This window comes from Globicephala melas, chromosome 21 (assembly GCF_963455315.2).
Source record: "Globicephala melas chromosome 21, mGloMel1.2, whole genome shotgun sequence".
Lineage (NCBI taxonomy): Eukaryota > Metazoa > Chordata > Mammalia > Artiodactyla > Delphinidae > Globicephala > Globicephala melas.
Window position 1 is genome coordinate 27,295,014 of NC_083334.1, and position 16,411 is coordinate 27,311,424.

Sequence of the window (16,411 nt, forward strand, 5' to 3'; positions counted from 1 at the left end):
CTTACATTACAAACACAAGCCACATAAATAAGAAATCTATTGGTGAAAAGGGTGTGGGGGTAGGAAGAGCCTCCAAATTAAAGTAGATTGAATTAATTTGTTCAGTATTAATTTGTTCAGTATGGTGTTAATAGAACCCTCATTCCCCACCTGTCCTTCAACTGGATCCGTCACGCATCTCAGCAGCCAGGTGACCTACTAAGTGTAAACCCCACACAGGAAAGAATGGTTGAACAATTCACGTGCAAAACTGAGGACCTGGAGTGCTGGTGTGCAATCCTCTCTCCATCATTAACATGCTGCAGACCCTTTTAGCTTCCCCTGTCATCACCTACCCACCTGCCAAGCTCTTAGGGAGTGAGCAAACGAGGGCTTTCGAGAGAAACCTTGAAGAGACATTATCAGAACACCAGAGTGATCCAGCTGTGCATCACAGAGCGGATGGAACTTGTTGCAACCAACCAAGAAGAGTCAAACCGGACATCCATTTCCGGGCTGGCGTGTGCACAGTATCCTAATCTGAGCAGATAAGCTCCTGTCGCTGGGAACAAGGTAGTGGTAGAAAATGGTCTTTTGGTTCTTGCATCCCGACCTGGGAGATGCTACTAACCAAGTACAGCTTTTAACGTGCCTTTACTTTGTTTGAATGTAACATTTCTTTGGCTTTAAAAGTCTGAAAGTATTTTCTTCTTCTTTAGTGGCCATTCAAACACAAAACGAAATCAACATTTTAACATTCAGATAAGCAAGGAGTTCGTTTGGAGTTCGTTTACAGTTCGAGATTTGGAGGACGCTGCTTTTGTGTGAGAATATTTGAAATTTCCACAAGTTATTGCACATTCATTCCTGGAGTTTTCATTGCAGAAAATTGCCAGAAGGAATGGATTTTGTCTTCTTCAGCTGGCAGAACAATTTTCCACCTGTCGCCCAAATATTTGATGAGAAGGATTATGTTGCTGCCTCTGAAAGTTTATACTGTGGATCCTTCGGAAGTGAGAAGGTCTAATGAAACTACTACCCTGATATCAGAGTCCAGCTTGCTAAAGCGTCTGTGAAGTTGTGGATGGATTTCTGATGGTTAGGGCAATTTCTGAAAGACTAGCTTCAATGATGCGCACACACACACACACTCTCAACTGGCTGCGTGGCAAATGATGTATTTCATTTTTTTTTTTTTTTGCTGTAACAATATTCTTGTATTCAGCAGAACTCTTGTGTGGCCTCGCCAAAGATCTGCATTAATTGCCTGAAATTATTGTTGTTCATCTTCCTGGTAAATGGAACCAAGAAGGAGCACCGGTCCATGGCTATAGATGAAATTGTCATTTGATTTCAGGTTCGAGTAATGTATTGTCTCCGTTGAGTTTTACACTCCTCTGTTGTTGGATAGGTATATTCAGCATAGTCAGTACAATCAGCAGAAACAGATTTCAAAATTCCATGCGTAATGGCAGCAACCTTTTAAGCTGTCAGAATAAATATAAAACTGTTTTTCCCTTGTTTCTTCCAACACTTTATGGACTTCATAAGTAATAATATTGGGGCTGTCAGAAGAATTTTTCTGGAGCATGGATTTTACTGTGCCATGTCAGGACTCCACAGTTGCCACAGAGGGAAGGCTAAAATTCTTGGGCTGGCATTCCTGTCCCTGTTTAATGAGGCTCTGACTTAGCTGTTTTAACTTATTTTTTATGCTCCCATGTACCTTACAAGTGAGTGAAACTGAACTATTATTTCCTACGCATCTTTGTAGATTTCCTAATCCCCATACTTTTGTCTGTGCTGTTTCTCATCTTTATCAAATTCAAATTGTACCTACCCCTCATTACCTAACTCAAATTCTACTCTCCCCAAAAAGCCTTCCAAAAACTATGCAGCTGCAGATAATATATTACTTTCTGAACTCAGACCACTTCATAGACATGGTTTATGAAATCTTTCCATTTGTTTTTTATTCCTATCAGTTGCATACAAATCTCGAATAAGATAGATTCCATCGTTAAAAGCATTTTGTTGTGTTGTGAACGTGAACATGATAGCCTTGCTCCAAACGGAATTGCGTGTTTCTCTTAAAGTCTGCTCGGGTTTGTACTGGATGTTGGTACAGTTGACTCTTGAATCACACAGGTTTGAACTGCGTGTGTCCACTTAGACACAAAGTTTTTTTCGATATTAAATGCAGTGCCACGTGATCTGTGGTTGTCTGAGTTGGCAGGTGCAGAAACTGCAGATACAGAGGCAGTGCTTCAGTGGGAGGCGGACGCAAATTATACCTGGATTTTCAATTTCACAGAGAGTGGGCGCCCCTAGCCCGCATGTTGTTCAGGGTTCAGCTGTACCTCTCACAGCTCATTAGTGTCAGCTGACTGGTCATTTGGCGTTTTGCCACCCCCACAGAGCTTCACCAATCTGCAAAAAGCCACTGTGTTGATCATAATCTTTCCCATATGATATTTTCAACTGATGGGAACAGCAGCGTTCACACCAGGAACACCCGAGACAGAACCGAAAAGCTGATCGTAAATCAACCCTTCAGCTCTCTTCATCGCTCTGTCTCTGCTGCTCCCCCACCCCCCAGATGCACCTACCCAGACCTTCCCCTTCAGGCTCAGCCCCTGCAGGGGCTGCTTCCTCCTCCCTCTATCTGGGCACAAATCCTTGAGGATACCTTTACTTTGTGCATCCCAAGAAGAGCTGTGCCATCCTGTGTAAGCGGCGGCGTGTAAGTGTATAAAGAGTCCCAGGTTGGACGTGCCACATCTTTTTCGAGTGTGAATTTTACTTGAAGATATGAGGTCATTATTTTTTTGCTTTGGTTTTATTCACGAGTTGTATTATAAAGCAAACCCAAAATTTGGCTGAATTTTACGATGCAGTAGATACCGGAGAGATGTCTTGTTCACGGTCCTGCTATTATTTTCGCCGACACTCTTTAGAGATCTACATTCAGTCTTCTCTGCCAGCAGGATGATTTCAGTACAATAATTGAAGACTGTGATGTCATCTAGCCTCTTTAGTTGATTGATTTTTGTCCCCTCTCTTTGCCTTATTTTCTTCTTTAAAAAAATTTATTTTATTTCTTTTTGGCCGTGTTGGGTCTTCGTTGCTGAGTGCAGGCTTCCTCTAGTTGCGGCGGGTGAGCTGGGATTCTCTTTGTTGCGGTGCGCAGGTTTCTCTTGTTGCGGAGCACGGGCTCTAGGTGTGTGTACGGGCTTCAGTAGTTGTGGCTCATGGGCTTAGCTGCTCCACGGCACGTGGGATCTTCCCGGACCAGGGATCGAACCGCGTTGGCAGGTGGATTCTTAACCACTGTGCCACCAGGGAAGTCCCTTTGCCTTATTTTCTAAGATTTTTTCTTTACTTCTCCCCCAAACCAACGGTTCTGCCCCAGCGTCATAAATGTGCCTACCTTTAACTTCTCTATTTGAGGCAGCAGAAGGCTAATAGAGCGTCTAGATTGTCATGCAGTTTGGATCAAAGAATTTGGGACCCAGATTTATGGATGGAAAAGAGTGGAAAGGGTAGGACCTGGTTCTTGCTGGTGTCATGGCAGTTCTGTAATAAAGCAGATCTTAACATGGGGGACAATAGGGATTTTTTTTTTGCTTCCATTCTCTTTTAAAGAGAGGGAAGTAAGATCGGGAAGGTACACTTACTTGTTTGTGTATGGATCTGTGCTTCTCTACAGCTGGGAGAGATTAAGAGAGGGGCTACCATCCGCTGAATTTTTTTTTTTTTAAACATCTTTATTGGAGTATAATTGCTTTACAATGGTATGTTAGTTTCAGCTTCACAACAAAATGAATCAGTTATATATATACATATATTCCCATATCTCTTCCCGCTTGCATCTCCCTCCCTCCCACCCTCCCTATCCCACCCCTCCAGGCAGTCACAAAGCACCGAGCTGATCTCCCTGTGCTATGCGGCTGCTTCCCACTAGCTATCTACCTTACGTTTGGTAGTGTATATATGTCCATGCCTCTTTATCGCTTTGTCACCGTTTACCCTTCCCCCTCCCCATCGCCTCAAGTCCATTCTCTAGTAAGTCTGTGTCTTTATTCCTGTTTCACCCCTAGGTTTTTCATGACATTTTTTTTTCTTAAATTCCATATATATGTGTTAGCATACGGTATTTGTCTTTCTCTTTCTGACTTACTTCACTCTGTATGACAGACTCTAGGTCTATCCACCTCATTACAAATAGCTCAATTTCGTCTCTTTTTATGGCTGAGTAATATTCCATTGTATATATGTGCCACATCTTCTTTATCCATTCATCCGATGATGGACACTTAGGTTGTTTCCATCTCTGGGCTATTGTAAATAGAGCTGCAATGAACATTTTGGTACATGACTCTTTTTGAATTATGGTTTTCTCAGGGTATATGCCCAGTAGTGGGATTGCTGGGTCATATGGTAGTTCTATTTGTAGCTTTTTAAGGAACCTCCATACTGTTCTCCACAGTGGCTGTATCAATTTACATTCCCACCAACAGTGTAAGAGTGTTCCCTTTTCTCCACATCCTCTCCAGCATTTATTGTTTCTAGATTTTTTGATGATGGCCACATCCGCTGAATTTTAACCTAGGGTCCTAGGATGCTGTAGATCTGTAGAGCAGTTGGGGGTGTGCACTGCTTTCAACAACACAAAGCATAATGCAAAGTGTGCCTTTACTCACAATGCATTTTTCTGCTTTCGGCTGGAATTTTTGAAATTTGGTAGAATTATATTGGTAATGATGGATTAATCAGAGATTCTGACTGTTGTTGTCTCTGAGAAATTTTAAAAATACAGAAAAAGCAAACACTTGTATACCCATCTTTCACCCTGCTGTTTCTTAATTATTAATCATAAGTAGTAGTATCTTCCATATCTGCTTGGTAGATTTTTTTTAACAAGAGAAATAAGTAGTATGGATAAAATTAAAGTGTTTTTCTTCCAAACCCCCTTCCGTCTTCTTTCCCTTCACCATCTTTCCAAGAGCAGCTTCTCTCAATAATTTAATAGCCTTCTATTTTATTTTCATATTTTAGCATACATTTATATACTTGTGAGTACATAATTTTCATTGCATTGCTTTATGACTATAATTTATAAAAATTTACAGAAATGGAATCCTACAGAATATATCCTTCTGTAACATGTTTCATTCTTTTCTCCTCTCATGTAACATAAATTGAGATGTATCCATGTTGGTAGATCGATTGATGGTCCCTGCTGACTACAGTATAGTAGTTTATTCCATGAATACGCCTTATTTGATTTGTTCTACTCTCATTAGATATATTTTATTTTTTTTCTAGAAAGCATCTAGAGCATACTTAATGTGTGCTTATCTGGGCTCATGTCCTGATGGAAGTTTCTATATTTCTTTAATTACTAAAAAGCAGTGGGGGAAATTATTTAACAAATGTCGTTTGCTAGGCAGAATCCTTTAAATCGTGGACTCCAAAGGAAGAACTAGTCAAAGGATTTGGATGCCATTGATGTAATTCACCTCTCTGCCTATGAACAGGGCTCAATTTAAGTCCTCTTACAGATTTTCTCTCTACTCTACCCTTTGAAAAATACCAGAGTATGGGTCCACAAATCCCTTTGGTTACATATTTTAGTTTCTCCAAACACTAGAGTTCAGACGTTTTTCGTAGCATTTGACCTACATTCCTACTTCTGTCATTGAAGCCCCATTTCCTCTTGCTTTCTCCAGAAGTACTGAAGACCAGGTACTTAACTCCAGTCTTAAAATAACCCTTTCTATCCCAATATGCTGATTTGAAGTTCTTTTTTCCCTTAGCCTGCAGGAATGTGGTCTCTTTAAATCCTTCTCCTAGGATTTCTTCCCCTAGATCATTTGGGTAGTTCTAATGCAGGCCTTTTTTAGATTTATTTATATCTTTAGTTTTATAGTGCTTAAAGCTAAAAAAAAAAAAAAAAAACTTATGATGGCCTTGAACAGGACTGATGGGATCACCTCATAGCTTTTATATGTGACTTCTGTGTTTATACTTATGTATATATGTATTTGTCTCCTTATTCAGGAAATGATATATTGTGTTCCTTCTGCTTAGCAAGCCTTACACATTTACAACACACATATACTCACACACACACACACACACACACACACACACTCTCATAGTACTGCATGGCTAGATTATACTTAGCATGTGGCCTATTAGGTTGGCCAGTTATGCCTTTTGATATGTTGCACAAAGACAGTTGTTACAGTTTTTACTATTTAGGCATTTTAGTTGATTAAAAAAAGAAAGGGGGGGTGACTAGAGCATGCCAGAAAATGTATAAAGAAAATTCATAGCAGGATTGTTTTCAATAGCAAAACAAAACAAAGTAAAATGGCCATTAACAGGAGAATGGATAAGGAAATCCTGATGTAGCCGTACAATGGAATATTTCCATGAAATGTACGAACCTCAACCACATACGCTGGCAATGATGAATTTTAAAAACAATGTTGAGGGCAAAAAACAATCAGAAGAATAAGAATGGCCAATAAACGTATGAAAAGTGGCCAGAAGCATTAGCCCTTAGGGAACTACACATCACAACCATGAGAAACTACTTCATGTTAACACTAGGATGCCTGTATTCAAAAAGAAAGATAATAACAACGCTGTATTCAATAACAAAGATAATAAGAATAAGAGGACATGGAGAAATTTGAATCTTTATACATTGTTGGCAGAAACGTAAAATTATACAGCCATTGTGGAAAAGAGTTGGTTGTTCAGAGTTAAGCGTAGGGTAACCATACAACTCACCAATTTTACTCCTAGATATACCCGAAAGAAATGAGAACATGTGTCCGTGCAAAATCTTGTTTATAAATGTCCGTAGAAACATTATTTACAGTATGAAAATGTCCCAGATATCCATCAGCTGATGAATGGATAAACTATGGTTTATCCATGCAATGGAATATTCCTTGATAATAAGGAAGGAAGTCTAGAGATACGCTACATGGCTGAACCTTCCACGCAACACAAACGATCACATACTGTATAATTCAATTTATGTAAAATGTCCAGAATAGGCAAACTTAGAGAAAAATTGGATTAATGATTGCCAGGAGCTGGGGTCAGGGGAAGAGGAGGAGTAGCTGTTAATGGGTACAAGATTTCTTTGTGGGGGGTGATAAAAATAGTCCAAGCTTAGATTGTAGTGATAGTTACACAAATCTGTGATTTTACTGAGACCACTGAATTGTATACTTCAAGTGGTGGATTTTATGGAAGGGGAATTCTATCTCAAAGATTTTTTTTTAATCAGAAGAATGAGTATACTCTTGCAATTTTATAAAGTTCGGAACCAGTCAACTAAACAATACGTTGTCGAGGGTTGTATACCCATATGGGAAAAACATAAACAGAAAGGGGGAAATTATCTGAAAAAAGAAAGGAAAAAACCCAACAGCACAGAATGGTGGTTGTTAGCACTGAGCTTCAGATGGTATCACAGCAGAAAATTACAGAGCCATGGTGTTGGGAATATTCTGTTTTCTTAGGTTGGATCGTGTGTTCCTTTTACTGTCATGCTTCATTTCTGATGTTTCCATATATTTTAATCAGTGTGTATTACTAAAAATTTTATCTGCATCAAGTACTTTATAGTAAAATTCTGAATGCATCCTTCTCTGCCTTATGAAGAACCTATATTGTTCCACTAATGTAACGTGTGCTCTGTTTATACTGTTTCCGTTCCCTCAGAGAGACTAGTAGGGAGGGCCTGTGGGTGGGCATCCAGTAGACGTGGCCCATTGCTTAGCTGGTACATTAATGAGCTTTTGGTTGTACAAATCTGAATTGTTACGTATTAAAAAATGGAGGGAATGCAAGTTTTTCCTAAAAGTCAGTTTTGTTGTTGTTTTGCCCTTTAAGAAGGAATAGGCAGGGGAGGAATAGGTGAGGGTAAGAAGTGAGAGAAAAATGACAAAATTACCTGGGGGAGTAGACAAGTTATTTTCATGAAAACGGAAATCTGATACCCAATTTATATTATGTTTTCCTGAAATTTAAATGCCATCCAGCTCTGGGGACATTAATATTATCCTGCTGTCTAACAAAGACTTTGTGTAAGTAAACTTGATTGAACATTTATTTTTAATGTTTTGATGGTTTTTTATTGATATAGTTTACATATAACATTATATTTCAGTTGTACAACTTAATAACTTTATATTTGTATCTATTGCAAAATGATCACCATAAGTCTAGTTAACATCCATCACCATCATAGTTACAAATATTTTTTCTTGTGATGAGAACTTTTAAGGTTTGCTGTCTTAGCAACTTGGAAATGTGCAATGCAGTGTCATTAACTGTAGTCACCATGTGGTACGTTACATCCCCATTGTTCATTTTATAAGTAGAAGTTTGTACCTTTTGACCCCCTTCATCCATTTCACCCATCTTCTACCTCCTGCCTCTGGCAAACCCCAATGTGTTCTCTGTATCTGTGAGCTCAGTTTTTTGTTTGTTTGCTTTGGTTTTTAGATTCAGCATACAAGGGAGATCCTAGAGTATTTGTCTTTCTCTGTCTGACTTATTTTCACTTAGCATAATACCCTTAAATTTCATCCATGTTGTCATAAATGGCAAGAGATTCTTCTCCGTTTTGGCTGAATAATATTCCATTGTATACGTATATGCCACATTTTCTTTGTCTATCTGGCTATCAAGGGACACTTAGGTTGTTTTCATATATTGGCTATTTTAAATAATGCTTTAATGAAAAATATATTTTTTTGAGTTAGTGTTTTTGTTCTCTTCTGATAAATACCCAGATATTGCTGGATCTATTTTAAAGTTTTGAGAAAACTCCATACTGTTTTCCATAGTGGCTGCACCAATTTACATTCCCACCAACAGTGCACAAGAGTTGCCTTTTCTCCACACCCTCAACACTTGCTATTTGCTCTCTTTTTGATGATAGCCATTCTAACAGGCATGAGGTGATGTCTCGTTGTGGCTTTGATTTGCATTTCCCTGATGATTAGTGATGTTGAGCACCTTGTCATGTACCTGTTGATCATCTCTGTGTCTTCTTTGTAAAAATGTCTGTTCAGGTCCTCTGCCCATTATAAATAGGATTTTTTTTGCTATTGAGTTGCATGTGTTCTTTGTATATCTTGAATGTTAGCCGTTTATCAGATATATGATTTGCAAGTATTTTTTTTATTTGGTAGGTTACTTTTTCATTTTGTGGATGGTATCTTTTGCTGTGCAGATTTTTTTTTTCTTTTTTAAGAAATCATGGAAAAGAGCTGTTTTAGGACTGATTATGTCAAGAGGAATGGCATCAATGACATAGAGATTTAGCTGATAAACTAATTTAGGGAGGGGGGAAAAAGAGCTAAGAAAATGCTCAATCTCCCCGACTTCTCCCATAGGTTCCTTACAGATATTAGCAGTAGTTGATCTTAATTTGTGATTTCCAACCCCACGAATGCACTCAGTTTGGTAGGTGAGAACCTCGTTTGAAATCCCTTTTGAATCTTAAAAAATAGTAGTGTATCCCTGGGTTACATGACTACCCTTCCATCTGAAACATCCCTATTGACCTCTTTTATACGTCTTTCTGTTTTTATATGCCCTCTTTTCAAAATTGTAAAAGTTGCGTGACATTTTTAGTGGCTGCTCTAAGGTTGTGACACACTTATCTAAATTGCATCTCATCAGCACTTTAATGAACAAACTCTTTATTAACCCAGCCTTAATCGAAATGTTTTTAAAAATTAGAGCAGTGATCAACCATCAGGCTCTGTGTGCTTAGCTCAGATGTTAAAACTTCAGGTCCCCTGAGGAACATTTCACATGATTGTTGGAGTATCCAAAGTCTTAAATCCATTCTCCATGTTCCCCATCCCCCAAGACACTGTACCCAACACCCCCACTAACCCTAATATCCTCATATAATATCTGCTAATTCTGATAATTAACATTTTTAAATGTTTATTTTGTTCTGTGGCTATTTTTGGAATAAATGCCGTGATAATGCTCTAGCTAACTGGCATGGTACTTGGATGCCTAAAATCAGATTCAAGGAATCACTTCTCTAATCAGTTTTGCACCCACTTGGCAATAATCTGATCCAAACTCAACTCTCCTAGTCTTTGATGAGCTCTCATGTGGAGCCAACTCTCAATTCCCTCAAAGAGAGACGTTTCACTCGCCCTTTTTCTGATCAGTGGAGCCCTCACAGAACTCCAAGAGTTTTCGAAGATGATTACAATGAGCTCCGAGATTGCAACCAATTCCTAACATGCCTTGGGATATTTTTACCCTGCAAGCTGTTTATGCAAAGAGAGGAAGTTTCAACTAGAAGGAATGAAATAGTTTAAGGCATCTTTGGGTTTAAATGTCACATTTTTTCACTTGAATCTCAGTATTCCGTGGTAGAAAGAGCTCTGTTTCTTAAGAGAGGTGTTTCCAGTCCCCTAATCTTGACTCTGCCATTAACCAGATTTGTCAACTTGGACAAGTTACTTAGATTCCACGATTGGCACTTTTCTCGTCTGTAAAGTATGAGTTAAAATGGATGATTTCTAGAATGCCTGCTAGCATTAACACGCAGTGTTCACAAAGATAGATTTAGACCACTCTGCCCCTTTCTGCTTTTTCTATAACAAAGACACCCCAACTATCCATCTAAAGTTTTTTTCTTAAGGACATGTGTTTTCAAAAACACAGCACGATGTTGACTTTGACCTTTGCTCTAAATACTTACAGAAACCTGGTTAAGAGCATTTACCAAGTAATGATTCTTTGCTGTCTACCAGCTTATGATAGTAAAGTATATTAAACAGATCTAGAAAGAGTTCCTTCTTTATTTACTTTTGTGATTTAAGACCTATTTTTACTCATAATTATAATGGCATCGTTCTTTTGGCTTATCTAGAGCATTAATTCACAATCAAGAAAAGCAGCCGTGAAGAAATGTATCACGTCTGTGTCAATAGATAATTATGTATCAATAGATGATTTTTAAGAACTGACAGATCTGATTATTGGAGGGTCCCATGGATAAAATCAAGTTGGAGTTTCAGAGCAACTTCAAAGAACTTCTAAAATTAAAAATGTACTCTTTCAGCTCTTTAACTTGTTTTAATTGGGCAGAGAGGCAATGTGTTACTTCCAAAGTTTTTAGTCATAGTAAAATCCAGTTCAGCTATTAAAAAAGAAAATCTTTTCTCTCCTGCCCTAGAATGTTTATAGAGTCTACAAATATGGTCTTATTTTGTGTGTGTCCCAAATATAAGTGGCATAATTATCTCCGTATTTGGCTCATTAAACATTACATTCTTCTGTGAATCACTGCAGCGTGACAATGCCCCAGCCATGAAATAGTTGCCTGTGAGACAAAGGGAAAAAGCACGATTCTGTTCTAGTAGTTTTACCTTTAAGTCTATTGTTGTCATTTGAGAACATTGCTTTGATGTATAACTAATCTCACTGAAATCTAGTGTCTTCCACTGACTAATAGAAAACCAATAATCCGCATTTATGGCAAGCCCAGACCTTCAACCAAACCTGGGGTCCACGTTGATCTTGAAGGTTCATGTTGTTCCCTGCAGTCATAGGGAGAGTAGTACATTCTTCAGAAAGCGGTTCCTTGAGTCCTTGGACACCAGAGTTATAATAAGAGCGGGAACTTGTCTCATCCATCTCGCCATGTTCTGTAACACAAGACACGGCCTCAGAAGCATTTATTACTTTGGAAGCCAAGTGGACTCCTGGGTAGAGGAATACACCACCTGAGTTGTTGAGCTTGTCACAGCTCTTTCATCTGGGATTTGTGTGGGGTAGGATGGGGACCTCAGGGTGGAAGGCGAGATGAGTGAGTTATTTTGGTTTTCTGGAATGTTAACATCTTAATCTCTGCAGAATTATTTCTAAGAATTTTAAATGTTGAGAGATGAAGAATTTATTTTGTCTTCGCATATGAAGAAGATATTTCTACTTTCTGCCATGCAGGAAGTGGGAATTAACCAGGAAAGATAAATGCTTACCTTAAATACGTTGATATTTTACTGAGTACTCAAATGTCCCTCCCCCATTTTTTTTAATGACCTGCGAATGCCCAGTTTGCTCCAGTTAAGTGTTTGCATGTTGTGATGTATCTCATCTTTCAATACGCTCCGTGTCTGCCTCCGTCCTATAACCATGTGGCCAGGCACACTAGCTTTCTCCCTGGCTCGGTCTTCAGTCTGAAGAGTAATTCATTACTTTTATTCACCATCAGTCAAAAGTTTGTATACCTTCACTTTCATCACAGTTTATTCTGGGTTTCTCTTTGTAACGGGAAGTCACTTGGAGAAAAACTTAAAGAATAAGAAACACCTTGTAAATTGCACTCTGAGACCTTGAGTAGTCAACAATTATAGGCTCCTTGGTTACTTTTTTTTCTCTTTGTTCCAAATTGAGACTTTTAGGATCTTCTCTTTTCCCTTTAAGGACCTCCAGAGCTATTCTGTTGTCGTGCCAGTGGCTGTTGCATAGAGCCGATGACCAAGGAGGTGGTGTTTTGATTTGAATCCCTCCTATGTGGTGAAAATCACTGTACTGCAGTGGCTCCTTCCCAAAAGATGGACAATGTCCAGTGAGGTTTACTGGATTTCTGGAATCAACTAGTCATTTTTAGAGTTGACGTTATCATCCATTCAGTGGAAAGAATCATTTCCACGTAGGTTTCATGATGCCACATTCCCCACCCCTAAAACTTTGTACACAACCCCCCACTAACCCAAATAACCTTATATACTTCGAATTCTAAAAATTAGCATTTAAAAATATTTTGCTCTGAGACTCAGTCAGATTTGCTTTTTCAGTTTTGCATCCTAGGAATTAGATATTAGTGAGGAAATGGTACCATAGCACTCACCTAGGGTTTTTTCCAATGAGCAACTTGTAATGTCGCTTGTTAGCTTCCTCCGGCATTGCTGTGCTTTGGGTACATCGTACTGTCAACTTGAAGCACTGTCTTAACACTGATTTTTAATGTCTTGACGTTGTTGTCTTCCGATAGAGGTACTAAGTGTGCTTTATTTCTGTTTTGCAGTTATGTTGAATCCTAACCCTAATCGACTGTAAACACCTTTGAGAGCCTTTGGGTTGACGGTGCTAGAGTTTTTTTTATTGAAGTCTAGTTGATTTACAGTGTTGTGTTAATTTCTGCTGTACAGTAAAGTGATCCAGTTATACATACGTGTACATTCTTTTTCATGTTCTTTTCCATTATGGTTTGTCGCAGGATATTGAATATAGTTCCCTGTGCTATACAGTAGGACCTTGTTGTTTATCCATCCTACATATAATAGTTTGTATCTGCTAACCCCAAACTCCCACTCCCTCCCTCTGCCATCTCCCCTTCCCTTTGGCAACCATAAGTCTGTTCTCTATGTCTGTGAGCTTGTTTTAATGGATGTTAGGGCTACAAAAAAGATAGAGATAGGAGGAAAAAAATGATAGTGCAGTGATGTTATTGACCAGGGTTCTTGGCCCTCTTTAATCAATAGAAACTGATCAGAGGCCAGACAAGAAATTCAGGCAACGCTTTATTGAGGTTTCTGCTGTAGCAGGGGGGAGTGAAAACAAGCAACAGGTTCCCTTGCTCCGTCCCTGAGAGGGGCAAGCTGGTTCCTTATATGGGGTGAGGGTAGGGATGTACCCAGGGGTCAGGCCGGAGGAGTGGCTTAAGTGGCTTGCCCACCCCTTTGGGGGTGTTGAGTGCAGGAGGCATGCGCAGTACACTGCTTTTGCTCCAGACACCCTGTTTTTGCTCCTGGCTCTTCAGAAGTGGTAGTTGGGTTTTTGGCCTTTTTGTATCTTGTTGTCTATAGTTTGCCCCAACTGTGCATGCACACAGTTATTTTTAGTCCCTTAGAGTTTCTTTGTATTTTGACGCTAGCGGAGATATTTGTCCAGGTGCAAGCACTGCAGCAAAGGGTCCTGGGTCCCGGTCTGTCTCAACATGTCAATACCCATTCTTTCCTCTCCCTTCCTATCCCAACTTACCTAACAAGAGCATTGTGTTCCGCTCTGGACCGCCCACTGCTGCTCTGGAAGTCACCTCTAACTGTTGGGGAATGTCTCATTCCTTCTAGAGCACGTGGCCGCATTTAATTGATGGTTTAATATCTGCCGCCAAAGTACCAACTCTAGTGTTGGTTGTTTCTTTTAGTTTTAAAACTTGTTCCGTAGTAGCCCAGGTCATTTCTGCTCTCCTCACCCAGACTCTAGGTACCAAGAAAGCTAAGTGCTTGCTATAGGCTCTAGGTACCTGCAAGCTATCCACCTACTGATGACAAACAGCAAACAGGAACGGCCTAACAATATTCGCATGATTGATTCATATTCATTTATACATGGAGGAGGAAGCTGAGACAGCTAAATTAAATCACATAAAGCAATTAAACTTCTCTGTTAGAGTGTTCTTTTTCTCCCATTCTTCTTGCTGACAGTATGCATACCAGGCTTCACCCTAGTGCAATAAAGCTGATTAGGTGATACTAAGCTGCTCAAGTATGTAGTAGGCTTTTTTGTTGTTCCTTTTTTTCCCCCTGAAATTCCTTAAGTCGGATGTCAGGTTCTCAAGGTACAACTTCAGGTCTTCTAAATGTGTCCAAACGCATTCCAGCAAAGACGAGTGACCTTAATCTTCCAAGAACATCCAGGTCCTCAGTATTGGCCACTGGGTTTCCATCTTAGATAGAGCATTGTAAGGAAAAGGTATGTAAAATTTTCAGACATTTCTTGAAGTGCTGCTGAATAGACTGGGTTCTTGCTCTGACGGTTTCTTCTTCGCAAACAAAATAATCTTCAGGATGAAAATCTACTACTTTTTCATCCTCTGCCCATCCATCCATCCCTTAGTTTATGTTTAATAATTATAGTAGTGTGCTAACAATAATTTGTTATTTATTGCTTGCCTAATATGCCATATAATATCCTAATAGGCTTATAATACTATATTATTCTCTTTCTACATGAAATAATGTGAAGGATAAAGTAGCTTAGAGTTAGATTCAAATCCAGGTTTTCTTCCTAATGAATTATATGATCTTAGGCCAGATATCTAACTCCGAAGCCCACATCAGTTTCCTTGCATCAGGCTGCCCCTTGATAAAAGTTATCAGGAGGAACAATATTTTGTGCTTCAGTACAACTTGGTATAAATCTGTTTCCGACGGTGTCTAGCAGCTTGTCTAAGGAGGATGAAAAAAGTAAGCCCCCTCTATTGTACAAGTTCCACCTCCCAATCAGATAACTGTCACATCAGATCAGGATGCAGCTTCTGTTGTTGGTCACTAGTGCCATGTGGTGTATTGTCAGCCTTTGCTGAATCCCACATCCCAGCAGGCTCAACTAAGTCTGTGTATTAGGAAAAATAACAAAGGAATTAAAGGCTTTTACGTGAGCATCAAAATTTCATCCTCCTATCAACGTCTTAGGTGATTTCCAGAAGAAGGACTTTGTTGTGCAAAGAAGGTCATCTCATTAAGAAATGGAAGACAAACCCTGTTCCTTTTGCTGTTCTTTATGAATCTCGCACATAAAATACTGATTTTTTTTTTAAGATGTCAGTTTTTTTCCTGCATAAGACCTTTTTTTTTTGGTCTAGAGCTAGCCATTCTTGTCAATGTTGTTGATTTTGGAAACTGATTAGTGAAACTGATCTCTTGATTGCTGTAACTCCAAATTGGAGATGAATAAAGGAATTAATGGATTGGAGGAAATAACATAAAAAGTAATGTGTTTGGTATTGCTTAGCACTTGATACTAAAACAGTAGAAGCTATACATTTTTTAGATTCAAGTTGTTTTAGAGATCATACAGTTAAACTTCCTAAAAATCTATAAAACATAAAATGGTAAAAAAATGAATATGCAATTCATAAAAAGTAAATGAAAATAGTTGAATATTCTTTAATAGTCAAGTTTGCTAGTGATCAGAAAGTATATTTTAAACAATATTTGTTTTACCCATCAATTAACAAATATCCCCCAAACACGTTTTGGTGGTGAGGATGAAGAAAATTGGTAAACTCCCATAATGCTGGTGGTAATGTCAGTTTGCATTGTCCTTTTTTTTTTCTTGCGGTACACGGGCCTCTCACTGTTGTGGCCTCTCCCATTGCGGAGCACAGGCTCCGGACGCGCAGGCTCAGCGGCCATGGCTCACGGGCCCAGCCGCTCCGCGGCATGTGGGATCCTCCCGGACCGGGGCACGAACCCACGTCCCCTGCATCGGCAGGCAGACTCCCAACCACTGTGCCACCGTTGAAAATAAATTTAGTCACACGTGATATGCACTTAGTACACATTTATTGCAAAGATAATGGTCAAGAGTTTCATCACAGTTTCATTTATCTATGTAATTATTTATCTAGAAT

The 16,411-nt window shown here is 39.2% G+C and overlaps 1 protein-coding gene across 7 annotated transcripts in view; it reads left to right on the top strand.

Annotated features, from left to right (window-relative positions):
- Positions 1-16,411, top strand: part of UNC5D (unc-5 netrin receptor D) — a 682,528-nt gene that overhangs the window by 305,360 nt on the left and 360,757 nt on the right. The gene's annotated exons all lie outside the window — the stretch shown is intronic.